General features: G+C 38.7%; 1 non-coding gene across 1 annotated transcript; it reads right to left on the minus strand.

Annotated features, from left to right (window-relative positions):
* Nucleotides 1-10,665: 10,665 nt before the first annotated feature.
* LOC141597838 (small nucleolar RNA R71) lies at nt 10,666-10,772 on the minus strand. Its single transcript, XR_012523052.1, has one exon. It is a non-coding gene; the product is annotated as a small nucleolar RNA R71 (small nucleolar RNA).
* Nucleotides 10,773-16,247: the final 5,475 nt, after the last annotated feature.

Genomic DNA, 16,247 nt, shown 5'->3' on the forward strand with positions numbered 1-16,247 from the left:
TAAAACGATAGATGTTAATTATTTCTTTCATTTCCGTTTTTGTAGTTATTTATTTATAATCGATTCATCTAATAAATCCTACACCGATCACCATTAATTCATGGCTCCAATCATTCAATAAAAAAATGCTTCTCGTATAATGATCATGATTAGAGAATTACGCTTTGGCATTGGTGAGGATGTAAATCTTTGTCTTTTTACTACTTCTACACCTCCCACTCCATACTCATGCCCACCTCTTTGGTAAGAGGATCATATGAGGGGAATCTCACAAATTCCAAGGTATCCTTGTTTGATGAAGCAAGGAGAAATATCAAATTGAGTGGGAGTTTTAGCAAGAATGTCCTTGTAACCGAAAAGGGTAATGGTATTTATAAAGGCAAAGAAGGGTTAGAAACCCAAATCCGATTGTGAATTGGAAGTTGATAGTGAGACTACCACAAAACCAAGAAGGATGCCCAATCCTACCATGAATGTCATTATTGTAATGTCATGGGCCAATGGAAGCGTAATTGCCCTAAGTATTTAGAAGATATCAAAGTTGGACTTATTACTCCAAGTTGGACTTGGAAATGTGGAAAAACTAAACAAGGCTGATGTAGATCTCCGGCAAGGAAATGGAGCTAGGGTAGCCGCCATTTCAAGAGGGACTTATGTACTTGTTTTTTGCTAATAGCTTTGAGTTATAATCTACATAATAGTTATTATGTACCCACCTTGTCTAAAACATTATTTCCATTTCTATGCTAGACATGAAAGGATTTATTTTGTTGAAAATAGACATGGCTGTGAGCCATGTCACTTATCTTTATGATATACAAGTTTTAGACACTTCCAACTGAAGCAATGATATCTTCATAATACAATCCAAAAGACTCATAACAAGTGATTTGTGCATTTGGCCTTTTTCGATTAGGTTACATAAATGAGAAACGCATTTAAAAGCTAGTGTCAACTAGATTTATTGAACCATTTGATTTTTAATCATATGGAATATGCCAATCTTGTCTCCTTCGCAAAATGGTTTGTACTGCCATTAGTGGTAAAGGAACACGAGCAAGTGATTTGTTAGAACTAATACATGCGATGTATGTGGTCAAATGAGCATCACTGCAAGGGGAAATTATGACTACTTCGTCACTTTTACCAATGATTTAAGTAGATATGGGTATATTCACTTGATCAAATATTAAGTGAAGCTTTTAAGAAATTTAAAGAATTTCTAAAATGAAGTAGAGAACCAATTGTACAAAATAAATTAAAGCATTACGATCCGATCGTGGTGGCAAAGATCTAAGTAACGAATTTGATTTATTAAAATATGGATTATGACCTAGTGTCACTGCCCATAAGATCAAACTAATATGAGTTAGTTTGAGTTGTTGAACTCACTTTTGGGGATTTTATATTAATCTGGAGGGTCAACCAGGAGATACCTAAAATAGAGAGTCTATTTAACTGATTACATGGATCAGACTCACATATTACGTCAATCAAACTGCCATAGAAGAGCTGGTCTTTTATGTGCTAACGTGTCAATCTAGACAAACTACTATTACTCCACCATATATGTTTGTAACTCACAAAGCTATCTCTTAAGAAGATAGAGGTATTTCTAAGAGATAGAGTGGGAGTAGATGAGATCGTCACAAACATGTCTTATAGTTAATGTGTTACTTTGTAAAAGTAATGGAACTATAATCTATAAAGATAGAGTGGGAGTATAGTTCAGTGGGAGTTTAGCACACATGTCTTGTTGTTAAAATATTACTTTGCGAAAGTAATGGTATTGTCCTAAATCGACATTATTACATACGAGCCATAGCATTTACAATCCGAAAATTGTTACTCTAGAGTAGATTTACTTAAAGGCGAAGGTCTCCTTAAAGTGAATAGAGCTTTAGAGTAAATAAAGGCATAGATCGACATGAAGATGTTGATCAAAATAAATCATGTTAGGAATTGCCACATTTCATTTGATGATGAATGGCATATTAAAATTCGCTTTTCTAAAACGGGAGTTTAGAGAAGGAGGTGTTTGGAACACAAAACCTTTGATAAAGATCTAAGAATCCTAACATATTATGCGTAGCTATCTTAAGTGATTCCAAAATGGTCTTAAGCAAGCATTAAAGGATTATACTTTTCGTTCATGTGATAATTGTGAATGGTTTCATTCACATGATTGAAGAATCATGATAATACATGAAGTTAAGTGGGAGCTAGAACTGTTTCTCCATGTCTTATATGTTGATGACATATTACTTATTGAGAATAATGTACCAATGCTCTCTTCTGTCAAGAGTAATTGGGAGACCAGGAAAACGTGCGATATATTCTAAGATTTCTAAATCAATGTGAGAGAATATTCGCATAGAGTTAAGTGTCTTATGATGATAAGATCTTTTTAAAAGCAACAAGGTTGAATGGGTTATTCATGTTGATGGAAGTGGAATTAGTATGATGGAATGATGGTCATTCACTGAACCTATTAAGTTGTTGATTATATGAAATCCTTTGCTAATGTTTCCGCCATTAGAATGATCATGTATGCCAACGGACGCACACGCTGTGATGAACTATATGCTAGGAGCATAATAAGTCAATAATAGGTTAATTCATAAGATGGTCTTGTGAAAGCCTTAAAGAAGAATTAAGGATTTGTTCAATTGTTTGGATGATAAACTAAGTTAAGTGTTGAAGGTTTGCACAAACTTTAGTTTCCAAACTTAAAGGGATTTGTTGTAATCCCAGGATGTCTTATTGACTAAGGAGTAAGAGACTAAAAAGGTGTTTTAGTTTCAATGCAAATACTACAAAAGGAATCTAAGTAAATTGTGATAAAATGGTCAACGTAGGGATTAAGGGTGAATCCCTGTACAAATGACTTTATCACAAGTTATGCGATAACAGTGGGAGCATCTTTCAAGTGAAAGAGCCCAAGTCTAGTAAGAAGACTAAACATATACTTAGATAAATTCATGTTATTAGATATAACATTGAATAGAAGGAAATAACAATTAACAAAGTTGGAATATATGAATATAGGGTATATCCACTTGCCAAGCTTTTATTGCATTTTAACTAGTGTTAATAATACACTAAAGATGATAAGATATGAAGTAGTAATAGTGTATTGACTATTCATATGTGATAATCGCATTTCTCGTTTGAGTTTTATTAAACTCAACCGTTACCTTGTTATATCCATATGGGTTGTAGAGACAAATTGAACCCCATTAAAGTGAATTGGATTGACATGGTATTCGCCCCTAGTTACTTATATGAGGTGACGTCTCAAAGTGACTAGAGTGTGATGCGATTGATGACAAGTTCAAGTGCCATAGAGTCATATGGGATGACTAGTCGAGCACATAGGCAGACTGTATGGGACACTCTGTCGGGCAGTGACCGCTTATAGAGTTCTGGTAATTCATAAAGCCTAGTCGTGGCAAGAGCTACTATAGTATTCTTATGAGTCAATTCTTTGGACTAGAGACTATTCGCCCAAGTTGGCACAAATTTCTGATTTGCTTTGATTTATGCTCTACGACTGTCGTAAATGAAGTCAAATGGGTATATTTTGGGTTATGATGAACTATGGCTAAACAAAGGGAATAGTGCGATAGGAAATGTCCACCCCTTGTCAGGGTTATTTTAAATCTCAAGGCCACTCGCGGAGTAGTTAACTAGAAATACGTGGCCACGCTCGGAAGGTATCTATGGTAGATAATTCCGGTTAGACAGTTACTCTCCAGATCGAGGAAACCACTCAAGATATGATCAAGTGTAAGTACGACCTGCAAGACACCTTGCATTGAGTGGGAGATTGTATTAGGACAACAGAATTGGTGACGCACACTTGTCTCGGACAAGTGGGAGATTGTTGGAAATGTGTTCTCAAAAATAGTGCGTTCACATGATTTAACATCATAATTAAATCTTATAATAAGAATACGTAAGGAATGATTCAGTATATAGTCAACTGATCAACATTAATGAGTAACGATTGGCGACGTTACTGTCGTGGGACGGTGGTGGTTAATTGATCCCTTAAGGTCACACCTAAAGGATGATGCCCTTATCTGTAAAGTTGATTAGTTGTATGACGATACAAGTTAATCAATTCCTTAAAATTGAACAATTCAATTTGTGAGAGAGAATATTTATATCTTATTATAATGAGATTAAATAAGATTTATTTTTGTAATTGAAATACTTTATTACTAAAATTGATTATTGTTTGTGAAACAATTGAGATAAGAATGAATGGTTAATTATAATTACAAGATGTTGTGAATTATAATTTTATGACCCATTTTATTTATGTGATCAAGTATCACTAGTCAATTTGTTATATGTAATTTAATTAATTTGTAAAATGATATTTATGTGATAAATATGCATTAAATTAATTAATAACATGTAATATTTTATACATATGGACCGAAATAATGGAGGTGGAAGGTGTTAGTGGGTGATTTTATTTTATGAGATAATGATTAAATAATAACACCTACATCATATAGCCTTACACACCTAAGATGTTGATGAGAGCAAAAATAAAAAGGAAGATGCCTTCCTTGGCCTCAAGTGAGCCAGCCATACTACTCTTTTAAGAGTAGTTTCGGCTCTTTCATTTTATACTCTTACACTTCTCCATATTCCATTCATTCTACATGCAAACTCTCTCAAATATTCATTTCTCTTTCACCAAAAATTGTGAAATGATGATCCAAATTGTTGTAAGGTGTTACTAATATTATTAGTGTAATATATGAGTACTAGTAATCAATTTTAAGGTAAACTATTAAACAAATATCTAGCAAATATTATTTAGTAGATATAAGGGCTAATCTTGGGTGCAATCTAAGGAGGATTTGTATACTTGGAGTCTTAGGAGGATCATCCATCATATTAAGCTCAAAAATAAGTGAAGGAAGGTGACCTTACTTGTGCCCTATATTTCGAACCAACCAACAATGTAAGGAACATTGTTTTTCTAATAAATCTCTTATTTTGTTATGCATGCACTAGATCTAAAGAACAAATAATTAAGAAGTTAATTAGTTCACTATTAGAGAAATCTAATCAAAGGTAAATAAACCTAACAGGAGGTGCAGAGATGAGATATCTACAGAGCCCCCAATTTGACTGAGGGTTGGACAAGGCAAAAGTCAAAGTATAGCCATCAGGTCAATCGAAGATTATAACCTGACGACTATGACGAGGCGGCTAAAGGGATCTGAGCCAAGGACCTGTCGTCGGGAACATTTTAGAGTCTCTCAACTATCGGGGATGGTCTTTTAAAGTCCATTAGACTACGTAAGGAGGCTTGCCAGCCATAAGAAGAAACCATACCCCAGACTTCTTTCTCGAAACAAATAATATTGAGGACATCAGGACGTTGGTGGGAACTGCTGGGGGAATCATCTTGCGTTGGTCTTCAAGCGAACTCTTTCTGGGGAATGACTTTGTCTGGATTGAATCATTTCTGGGAATCTGCTTGTGTCTGCTTCTAAACAAACTTCATCTCTTGAGAAGTACAATTGGCTGTCATGAACTCTCGGTGGATAAAAAGTATATATAAAGATGTGTCGAAATACCGTCGTAAATCCGCTTGTTGCTGCGAGGGAAGTCTTCATGAAAGATGAAATACTGCGATGGTTCACAGTTTGCTTAGAGATAGAATACTGCGACGGTTCGCAGTCTGCTTGAGAAGGATATAGGAGAGATAAAATACTACAACGGTACGCAGTTTGCTTGACAAAATACGGGTCTGGGCAAAAATAAATGTCCAAAAGATGCAAAATATATAATATGGGGTGTCGGAGAAGAGGCGCACCAAAGATTGGCCCACAAACAACTAACTTGTAACGAACTTTTGAAAATTGAGCTGGAAAGGAGCTGGGGAAGAGGCGCAGCAAGAGCTGCGACTCTTGGAAGAGGCGCAACAGGTGTTGCGTCCTTTCCCAAGCTCGCCCTTGTCTGGGTAAAAACTCGACAGAAGTCGTGTTTCATTCATAATAACAAAACACAAATTATATTAAAACTCTCACAAATTCCAACCATTTTCCATCAAAATTTGATCAATCCACTCCATTAATCATGACTAATAGAGGTATGTGTCTTATCCTTGCTTTAATTCTTGTATTTGCTTGATTTTTATTGAAAACATTAGGGTTTTCAACCTAAATTTTCGAAAATTTGGGCCTTTTCCCCCAAATGGATTTGTCTTTTGAAATTGACATTAGAAATGAATAATAGGTAATGTTAGGAGCATAACCATGTATTCTTTTTGAATTTTCGTCAAGTATTATGCATTTGAGCGATTTTGAGACGGTTTCTCAGTTGTTTTGAAAATTGCTTCGAAAGTGCCTTTAGGATTGTCCATTTTTGATAAAATTTGGTTTTCTAGAATCCTTCTGTAATGGGTAAACTTCCTACTATGTCGTATTTTTGATTTGTGATGACTTTTTCAGGACACCTTTCTTAGCCATAATCGCTATTATAGCGAAATGTCGCCGAAATTTTGACTCAAACCCGTGACTAGGCTTGGAGTTAGACTTGACTTGACCCAATTTACTACATGAGCGGTCGGGTTTCGAAAGAAATAGCCAAAGGCTTTTCAAGGCTTGACGCGGCCTATTCTACTTTAATTTTGCAGGTGACATTCCTTCTACGTCGGGGAGAGCTTCCATGGATGTAGACTTTGACCCTTCTCTCTCTCTCTCGAGGAGGTGTTTGAGTAGGAGGTTGAGGAGGTCTTTAAGGAGATCCCGAGGCGGGCCAACGTAGGACGTGATGGTCATTAGCTGGTGGGGGCACCCAAGTGGGCTTGGAAATAGGATGGTAGACATCTCATTTGAGCAGCAGAGAGACACATGTCTTACTGGACGGCGAGGAGTTTGGTAAGTCTCGAACTCGTCAATTATTGTAATATTTCCTATTTGTTTCATTTTTCATTTCTCGTTTGCTTCGTGCTAAATATAGCATTTTATTTGAATTGACACAGGAGGCCGGGAACATGAGGTCCATTTCGGGTTACAAGACGATGATGGAGGCCTACGAGAGACTGGCGGAGGAGGAGAAGGCCATCATCGAGCTAAGAGGCTTCAGAGCATTGGTGGGAGCATGGAGGGCGATTCAGGAAAGGAAGATTCAGGCTAACCTTTGGCTGATTCGAGCTTTCCTCGATCGGTTTTGGGACACGACCTCGAGCTTTCACATGCCTTTCGAAGAGGTCGGGGTCACTCTGGAAAATTACGGTATGATCTCTGGTTAGCCGTGTGGAGAGGAGGCGTTGGTGTGGCCGTCGTCGGCCATGACAGTAGACTCGGCCGAGGCGAGGAGGCTGATCGGCTGGAACCTGGCGGCGGGTGCTGCCAGCGTTCTCGGGTTGGTGCCGAGCACTTACGTCAGGGACTACTTTGCGGGTAGGACCCCGGCGACGGTGGTGATGGATGGGAGGAGGATGTCTCCTCCTGCTTGTACTGCGGAGTAGAGGGCCCGCTTGTGGATGTGGTGGTTCTTGTCCTCGATTTATCTCGGGGACAAGGGGGAGAGGTTGTCGACGAAGATTATTCCGTTCCTTTTTTACTTGAGTGACCTAGGTCGGTGGGACTGGATTACTCCTGGCTTTGCGGTCCTCACTCGTTACATGAGGGCCATGGTTCGCCCCGAGCTGTTGGAGAAGGGGACTTCTCCTAATACTGGCAGTCCTGGACTACTGTTGGAGGTAAGAACCTCTATTTTGCATTATGAAAGATTATTACTTCTTCATGTATTTCTTTTATTTCCATTTCTGTCGAATTATAAAAGATCGTTATCGATTGTCTTGTTTTTCAGGCGTGGGTGTACTCCTACTTTCCGGGCTTCGCACCCAAGAGGACGGAGCCGGAGCCGAGGGCGTACCCTGACGTGAGGGACTGGGTGGTGTGTCGTAAGTAGAGCCAGCGTTCTTCTTACGACATTTGTCGACGGGGCGTAAATGCCCTGGATTTGGGGGACGTAAGTGCCTTTGATTACTTCTCCTTTATTTATTTCATTCCTTTAGAAGTGATCATAAGAATGACCCCCTTCCCGCTTAGAGCCGATCATAGGAATGACCATACATTTGCCTGTCTTTAGTGGGTACCTAGACCCTAGGTGGACTACCCTAACGCTCCAACCTTCGTTGATGAGGTCCTTCGGCCCAGGAGCTCGAGTCGATTGCTGCTGAGGACGTCCAGAGGACCGGTGTGGTACCTGGGCGAGCGTTTGACTCGTCAGTGTGATGTGACTCATACTGGAGCACATTTAGTCCCCGAATTAGCCTTGTTCCTATGCGTTTTAGTGCATAATTAGGTCATTTACTATCTTTTGTTTCCCATTTTGCACATTCTTTGAGATTTTGTTTCCTTGGTAGGAGAGGAGTGCAAACCTTGCATTTTCATGGCAAAATGGAGCTAAATTGATCGAATTCAATGACCAAGCATCAAAGGGAAGATGATACTAGAAGGCCTATGTAGATAATAAATTAGTTTAGGCAATGATGAAAGGATCATTGCATCCTCAACAAGATCCCCGAGGATTGTTGAGGAAAGAAGAAAAGAGAAGTGGCTGACCCAGGATCCGAGCGGCTCTCAGCCAATCCGAGTGTCTCCCTGCCCAGCCAATCCGAGTGTCTCTCTCCCCAGATCCGGACGGATCTCCTGACAGAACCCACCGTGCCAGCACCAAAGCCGCTCAGGACGAGCATATCTTCTGGGGACTACCAAAACAGAGATGAGCATCTCCTTCGAGAGGAGAACTTCCTCAACTTTCCTTAAGAGTCTTAATAGTCATTTAAGTCCTTAGTAACCCTAATCTTTGTACCTAATCTCTAGTATAAATATCCCATTGTACTACGTAGATTAGAATCAAGTCTTAATTCTCTCTTAGTGCTATCTTAATACAATCTTAATCTCATCTTAATCTTGTAATCAACTCTTAGTCTAGTATTAATACAAATATCATTTCTTAATCTTTCCTTAATTTCTCTATTGTTCATCCTTTATTTTGGGTAATTGAAGATTATTTGAGTTTATTGGGAGATTGACAACCTTCCATCAGTCATCAAGTACTTCTATTATTCTTTGCTTTATTATTGTGGAATCTCCATAGGTATAATTCTCTTAATCCTTGCTTTAAATATTGTTAATCATTTCCATTCATTCATCATGTTTTGCCTTGTTAATGTCATTGACAACCTTGTTAGTATGTTAAACTTGATAATGAGTCAGTAGTTTCCTTAGCTAGGGTTAAGGGGTAATTAGGGGAAACCAACATGGGGATTGATTCATGATTAATCTAATATTTTTTCATTATTAATTTGCTTGCTTGTTGTGTTTCCAACTTATGCACATGTTATGATTGATGAAATGCGAGCCTATGAATCCTTGCATTTTTTACCCATCACTTATCTTTTCAATGAGACTTGTAAGACATAAACCAACTCGAGTCTCATTAGACCATGCATAACGTTGAATAGGGAGGAATAAGTCGACTTGTTAGTGTTGCACAATCTAATCGATTCGGCTCCAGGACCCAAACCTTCCTAAGGATTGTAAGACATACATTAACTCGATCCCATCATAACAATAATTGCTTGCTTATAATTTGAGAATAAGTTTGTATGATCAACTCCCATGTATCCCCTATGACCCCATGACACCCTAGTGCCTTTTAAGCAATTGTTTACATCTTATTTTAATCATCTTGCTTGCTTTTCTCACTTTTAAATTGTTGGTTAGTTTAGTTGACCTCTTATCTCAATTCAAATTGAGACACCCTTAGACACAACCATTCGCAATTAAAAATCAAACATCAATACCCGTCCCTTGGGATCCGACCTTTACATAACTCTTTACTAAGAGTAGATTGTGAAGTTATAAATATTGTTTTGGTTAAGGTGACTTTTAACGACGAGTAACAAAAACGACGAACCAAAAATGGTGCCGTTGCTGGGGACGGTGTTATCTTCATATTATTTTCTTTGATTGTTTTTAGTTGTGCCTTTCTTTACCTTGAGGAATTCAAACTCCTCAAGGTTTGTTCTAATTATTTTCGAGTTGTTTGACATTTTGCATGACTAGGACATCACAAGGTAACTTGTTACCCGTTGATCATGAAATTGAAAGAAATTTGACAAACAATAGAAGACTTGCTAGAAATACTTTTAGAGGTATTGGTGAAATTGTGGACATACAACCAAACATTGAGTTTATAAACACTTTTGCAAGAGAAGGAGAGGATAACCCAACACAAAACCAACCACAAAATCAACCCACAATGCCTAAATTCCCATCACATTCAGTACCAACCGAGGAGAACCTACCAAATGGTACTCCTACACCACAACATTTAACCGGTAATTTCATTGCAAAATACGCATGTATATAACTAGTTGAGAGAAGTCAATTTGGGGGGATGCCTAGTGAAGACCCTCATTCTCATATGAAGACTTTTTGTAACTATTGTGATGCGATATCTCAAACCGGAGTTACTCAAGACCAAATCCGGAGTTACTCAAGACTCTTTGATTGGTTCCGCGAAACAATGGTTGAAGAGCCTAGATAAGGCTACTCTTGGAAGAAATTGGCACTTGGTTTCTACAAAAAGTTCTATCCTCCGGAAAAGACTAACATGTTGAGAGTCCAAATCACCGGGTTCAAACAAAGGGATGAAGAATATTTGTATGAAGCATGGGAGAGATTAAAGGACACTTGTCGATCTTGTCCACACCATGGACTTACCGAATGGTTCCTTGTACAACAATTTTGGAATGGTCTATATGAAGACTCCCGAAACATTCTCAATATGGGATCCAATGGTATGTTTACCAAAGTTGATGACAATCAAACATGGAACAAGATTGAAGAAATGGCGGTCCGTAACTCACAATATAGTAGGCCACGGTAGGCTACTAGAGGAAGAAAGCATGAAGTGGATTCCATTACTCAATTAGGTGCTCAACTAAGTGCTCATATTGATACCATTAATTTGAAGTTTGAGAAGGCTATGGCTAAACTTGAAAAAGCCTCAAAATCACCTAAGCAACATTTCAATGTTATGGTGGCATCTTCATCAATTCCAAGTGGAGTATGTGAGAGTTGTGGAACTTTGGGTCATGACCAAAGTGAATGTAGGGGATCAAGTGAACAAGTAAATGCTTTCCAAGCATACAAGAGTGGCACCCCTTATTCCAACTATTACAATGAAAACACCAAATTCCATCCCAATCTCTCATACAAAAGCCAAAATGTTCAAAACCCTCAACCAGCATATACCCCACCTCCAATGAGAACCCAAGCTCAAAGACCCTTTTACAATCAAAACCAAAGTTATCAAAACCAACCTCCATACAATCAAAAAAATGACCAAGGTTTTGATGTTCAAAAAGCGGTCCTCCAAATGCAAAAGAACCAACAAGAATTTTTCACTTAAATACAAAACGATAGTCAAGCAAAAGACATCACCATCAACAACATCCTAGCCCACACCAAAATGTTGGAAACCCAAATGTCTCAATTAGCATTTTCTAGTTCTTAAAGACAAAAGGGGAAATTACCATCTCAAGGTAATCCCCCAAGACACAAATCGGTAACTGCCATCCATTTGAGGAGTGGTACTAAGTATGAAGGACCAAAGAAGCAAATTGAGGAAGACATTGTGGAGGCTAGTGACAAGGAAAGAGTTCTGGAAAACTCTAGGGAAGAAGAACCCACCATTCAAGAAGATTAAAAGAAGAATGAAGAGAAGGCTAAGGAGAAAGAGCCTATTGTGATAAGGCTTCCATTCCCAAGTCGTCAAGCTAAGCCTAAGTTTGATGAGCAACTTGGCAAGTTCAAGGAAATTGTGAAGAACTTGGAAGTCTCAATACCATTCACCGAATTGATTAATCATGTTCCGGCCTATGCAAAATACATGAAAGATATTCTTACAAAGAAGAAATCCATCCGGAAGCTTGAAACTATTTCTTTCACTAAATTAAGTAGTGCTATTCTTCAAGGAAGTTCACCTCCAAAACTTAAGGATCCGGGAAGCTAATATATTCCATGCACTATTGGTGACACTACAATCAACAAAGCTTTATGTGACCTTGGAGCAAGTGTGAGTGTCATGTCATACTCGGTATGCAAGAGGCCAGGAATGGGAGAGCTCAAGTGCACCAATATCATGCTTCAAATGGTGGATCGATCAACAAAGATACCTTTAGGGGTGTGGGAAGATGTTCCCGTAAGAATTGGCAAGTTCTTCATCCCGGTAGACTTTGTTATTGTTGATATGGAGGAGGATTCCAACATTCCTATGATCTTAGGAAGACTTTTCTTGCACACTGCGGGAGTGGTGATTTATGTCAAACATGAAGAGCTCACCCTTGAAGTGGGAGACGAAAAAATCACTTTTAATATTGACAAGACAATGAGAGCTCTCCGACTACATGAGCCATGTTTCATGGTTGATCATTATAGCCGAGAAGGTGATAGGAAGAAGTTGGCATCTCAATGCAAAGAACAAGCTATGGGTATTGAATCACCACCCATATGGAAAAAGAAAGTGGACAAATCTCAAGGTGCTCCATCCAAAGAGCAAGAAAGTTTCAACAATGAGAGCTTGAAAAGCTCACCCATGACAAGTAATAAAGAAGGCCTCATTGGCCATGATAACAAGAAGAAAGAGGAGTTGTTTCCATCAACTCATGATACTATTGGGAAGCAAGCTAATGAAGTATGTAGTCTATAAGATGATGACTTTGAAGGGTTAGTCAATCCCCACATTGGCAATGCTATGACTCTAGACCAAGGCTTTGGTGACCATCTTGATTCGGGTCACCACAATGAAGAACAACATGTGCAAAGGTCTATTGAAGATCTTTATTACAACAATGAACAAGCCTTAGACTACTTCTTCAAGGTGTTGAGTAACATCAACAACACCTTGGCTATGCCCCCTTGACATCTCACACATGGATGAGAGTTTGGTGGAGTCCTCCTTAAACCACCATTTGTAAATATTTTAACCCCTTAACTTGCATTTTACCTATTATATTGCATTTTCGTCAATTTTGGATTTCTATTTTTATGCCTTGGTCAAGGTTTTCATTTCTAGAGGAAGTGGGGGAAGGACTTATATGTTTATTAATGTGTAGTGTTTTTGACATAGTGTGCGGATGACAATTGCCTAGACTATTCGAGCCTTCGTAGTGCCCCCACAATGAAGACCAAAGGAATGAAGAGTAAATGACACGGGTTATAAAATACCCATGGGTGGAACTGAATCCGTGAGGTACATGGACAATCCGAGCGGCCCGACAACAATCCGCTCGTCCTGAAGAAAATACGAGCGTCCTGGGAAGAAGACGCTCCTTCTGAGAGAACCGGAAAGGGAATATTTTGGTATGACTAAAGATCTGACCGTCTCCTTTCAGAATCCGCTCGTCTCAGTCAAGACGCTCGTCTCATAGTGGATCCGCTCGTCTTTCTGCTATTGAAATTTGGGATTTCTCCCTGTGAGAGAATTCGAGCGTCCTCAAGCAAATCTGCTCGTCTCCCTTCAGAAAGACGCTCGTCTTCATCAGAAGACGCTCGTCTCAGCACGGTCTTCTTTTCTGAAATAAACTGCCGGGGAATCCGAGCATCCCGACCCAGATCTGCTCGTGTCCCCTGCTGAATTCAAAATTAATGGGATTAAAACCCCCCTCTCCCAATTCATTTTACTCATTCAAAACACAAACACATCTCCTAAACCCTCAAAACCCTCAATCCCTCCATCCTTCAAAAATCAATTTTCTCAACCAAATTCACCCAAATCAATTCCAAACTCCCTCAAAACTCAAACAAATCACTCCTTTGTCAACAGCAAGCAATCAAAACACCAAAATCCTCAACATTTGAATCGATTTTCTAGGGTACAAGACAAAATTCGAATTCCCTAAATCGATTTGGGTCTTATTGAAACTTGAGGAATTCAAGCAAATTATTACAACATACAAGGAGAAGATGGCTAGGACAAAAGGTGGAAGTACAACACCTCCAAAGAAAACTCTCTCAAAAAGGCAACAAGCTCTACAAGCTTCAAAGGCTTTGGTGGTTCAAAATGCAAGTATGGAAATTCAAGAGATTACTCCTCCTATGGTGGAAACTACAATTACCACTCCGATTGATGAGCAACTACATGATTATCCGGAGGCAATTTTCACATCTGATTCTCATAGGAAGAAATTTGTATCCCTTGCTACGAAATCTATTTTACCCACTAAGTTTATATGCCAAGAGACCTTGACCAAATTGGATGTCATTGAACAAACCAAGAATTTCTTCGAGTCTATGGGATTGCTTACTTTGTTTAATATGCAAGAGTTGACCTACTCATCCCTCACCTTGGGGTTTTTAAGCACATTGAAACTTACGAAGGTGGAGACTCAAACAAACATTGAATTCCGCCTTAAGAATGTTGATAGGAAAATGTCTTTTGGCGAATTTGGTAAAGTCTTTGGCCTTAGCAATGACTCGACTTACATGAAGAAACCCTTCACCAAATATGATCCCGCTCCTTTATGGAAGGCTATTACCGGAAGAAATATTACGTCTTACAATGATTGTCGTGCCCTTTATGTCCATCATCCGGGTATAAGAGTGTGGCATAAGGTTGTTGGGCACACTTTGATTGCTAGAAAGGGAACAAACCACTTCACCGAGTTCGATTTAATCTATCTTTAATCGACCTTGAATATTGGTAGAGAGTTCACCACAAGCTACAATATTCTTCAACTTTTAATTAAGAAGTGGCTTAAGGTCGACCAAGATAAGGAAGGCACGGCGTTTATTATTAATGGAGAATTGGTAACTTATTTGGCAAAACACTTCAACCGGGACTTCAACAAAAATGGTACTTATAAACCGGTTAAGGGAAGCCATATCATTGATCTCACCACTATGGTTCAAAAATTCAAATGGCTCAAGAATGACACTCTTGATAACCAATTCGGGTGGTTAACAAAAGATGCCAAGTCCTTCACTTTACCGAGCAAAATTTGCCGACTCAATGTCCATAGGCCACACTACCTTCTCCCACTCTCCGAGGAAGCCGATTACATCATACAACACCAAGGGGAGGACATTGCCAAGCCCTCCTCCTCTATTTTCACTCCACCCTATCCATTCACCTACCATGAGTTTCAACCCAAAAATGTTAAGGCGGGGAATGATTTCTTGACTCTTTTGGTGCAACAAATGTACAAGGACGCCCATGAGGATCGAGTCAACGCATATAGAGCATAATATCCGCCTCTTACATCTAGCTAGGCAAGAAATTCTTGACCCATCTTGTCCTTTGCCTAGTTGGGAGGATATGGAAGTCTTCTTTCCTAGTGCTTCTACGGGTGTTAACTTGGGTGAAGAGGAGGTTGTTGTTGAGAGTGGTGAAAAAGAAGGTGAAAGAAATGAAGAAGATGAAGAAGAGGAGGTTAGTGAAGAAGAAGAAGGAAGTTCAAGTGAAAGTAGTGAAACCTCCGAGTCTATGGAGGTAGATGATGATGACGATACTAGTGAAGAAGTTGGTGATGATGATGGAAATGATAGCGATATCGCCATGGGCGTTGATTGACGATTAGCAAGCTATTGGGAGGATGCCACAATACTTTGTGAGTCTCCTACACCTCCTTTAAGCTATGTTTATTTCCTTTGTTTTTCATATAATTTTTATCTTGATCATGATTTTGAGTCCTAACATCATTTAGAGGACTCACACCTCGGTCCCTTTGAGGTGTTTCTTTTATTGTTCCCACATGAAAAATCCAAAATGACAATTGTAGTTTCATGCATTCATCCTTATGCATGAACTCCCCCATTTGTTGACATAAGAGTGTCTATTTTGGTTTGGGGAAGTCTATGCATATGTACTGGGAGTTAATTTAAATTATGCTCTCCAACCAAACAAAAAATCATGCATCATATAGCATAGCTTAGTTTGCAATCACTTTTGTTTATATACCATATAGTTTGCATTTAGTTTAGAAATCATGCATTTCATATAGTTTGCATAATTTCCTATCGTATTGGCCATTGAGGACAATGCCCATACTAGTGTAGGGATGGGAAATTCTAGTATGACTTTTAAAAAAAATGATAAAATTGGAAAATTTTGAAAAATACAAAAACATGTCTTTTATTTCATAAATCATAAAAACCTTAAAAATTTGAAAAATGTAAAAATGCAAAAACATG

This window comes from Silene latifolia, chromosome 8, assembly GCF_048544455.1.
Source record: "Silene latifolia isolate original U9 population chromosome 8, ASM4854445v1, whole genome shotgun sequence".
In the NCBI taxonomy this organism is placed as follows: Eukaryota; Viridiplantae; Streptophyta; class Magnoliopsida; order Caryophyllales; family Caryophyllaceae; genus Silene; species Silene latifolia.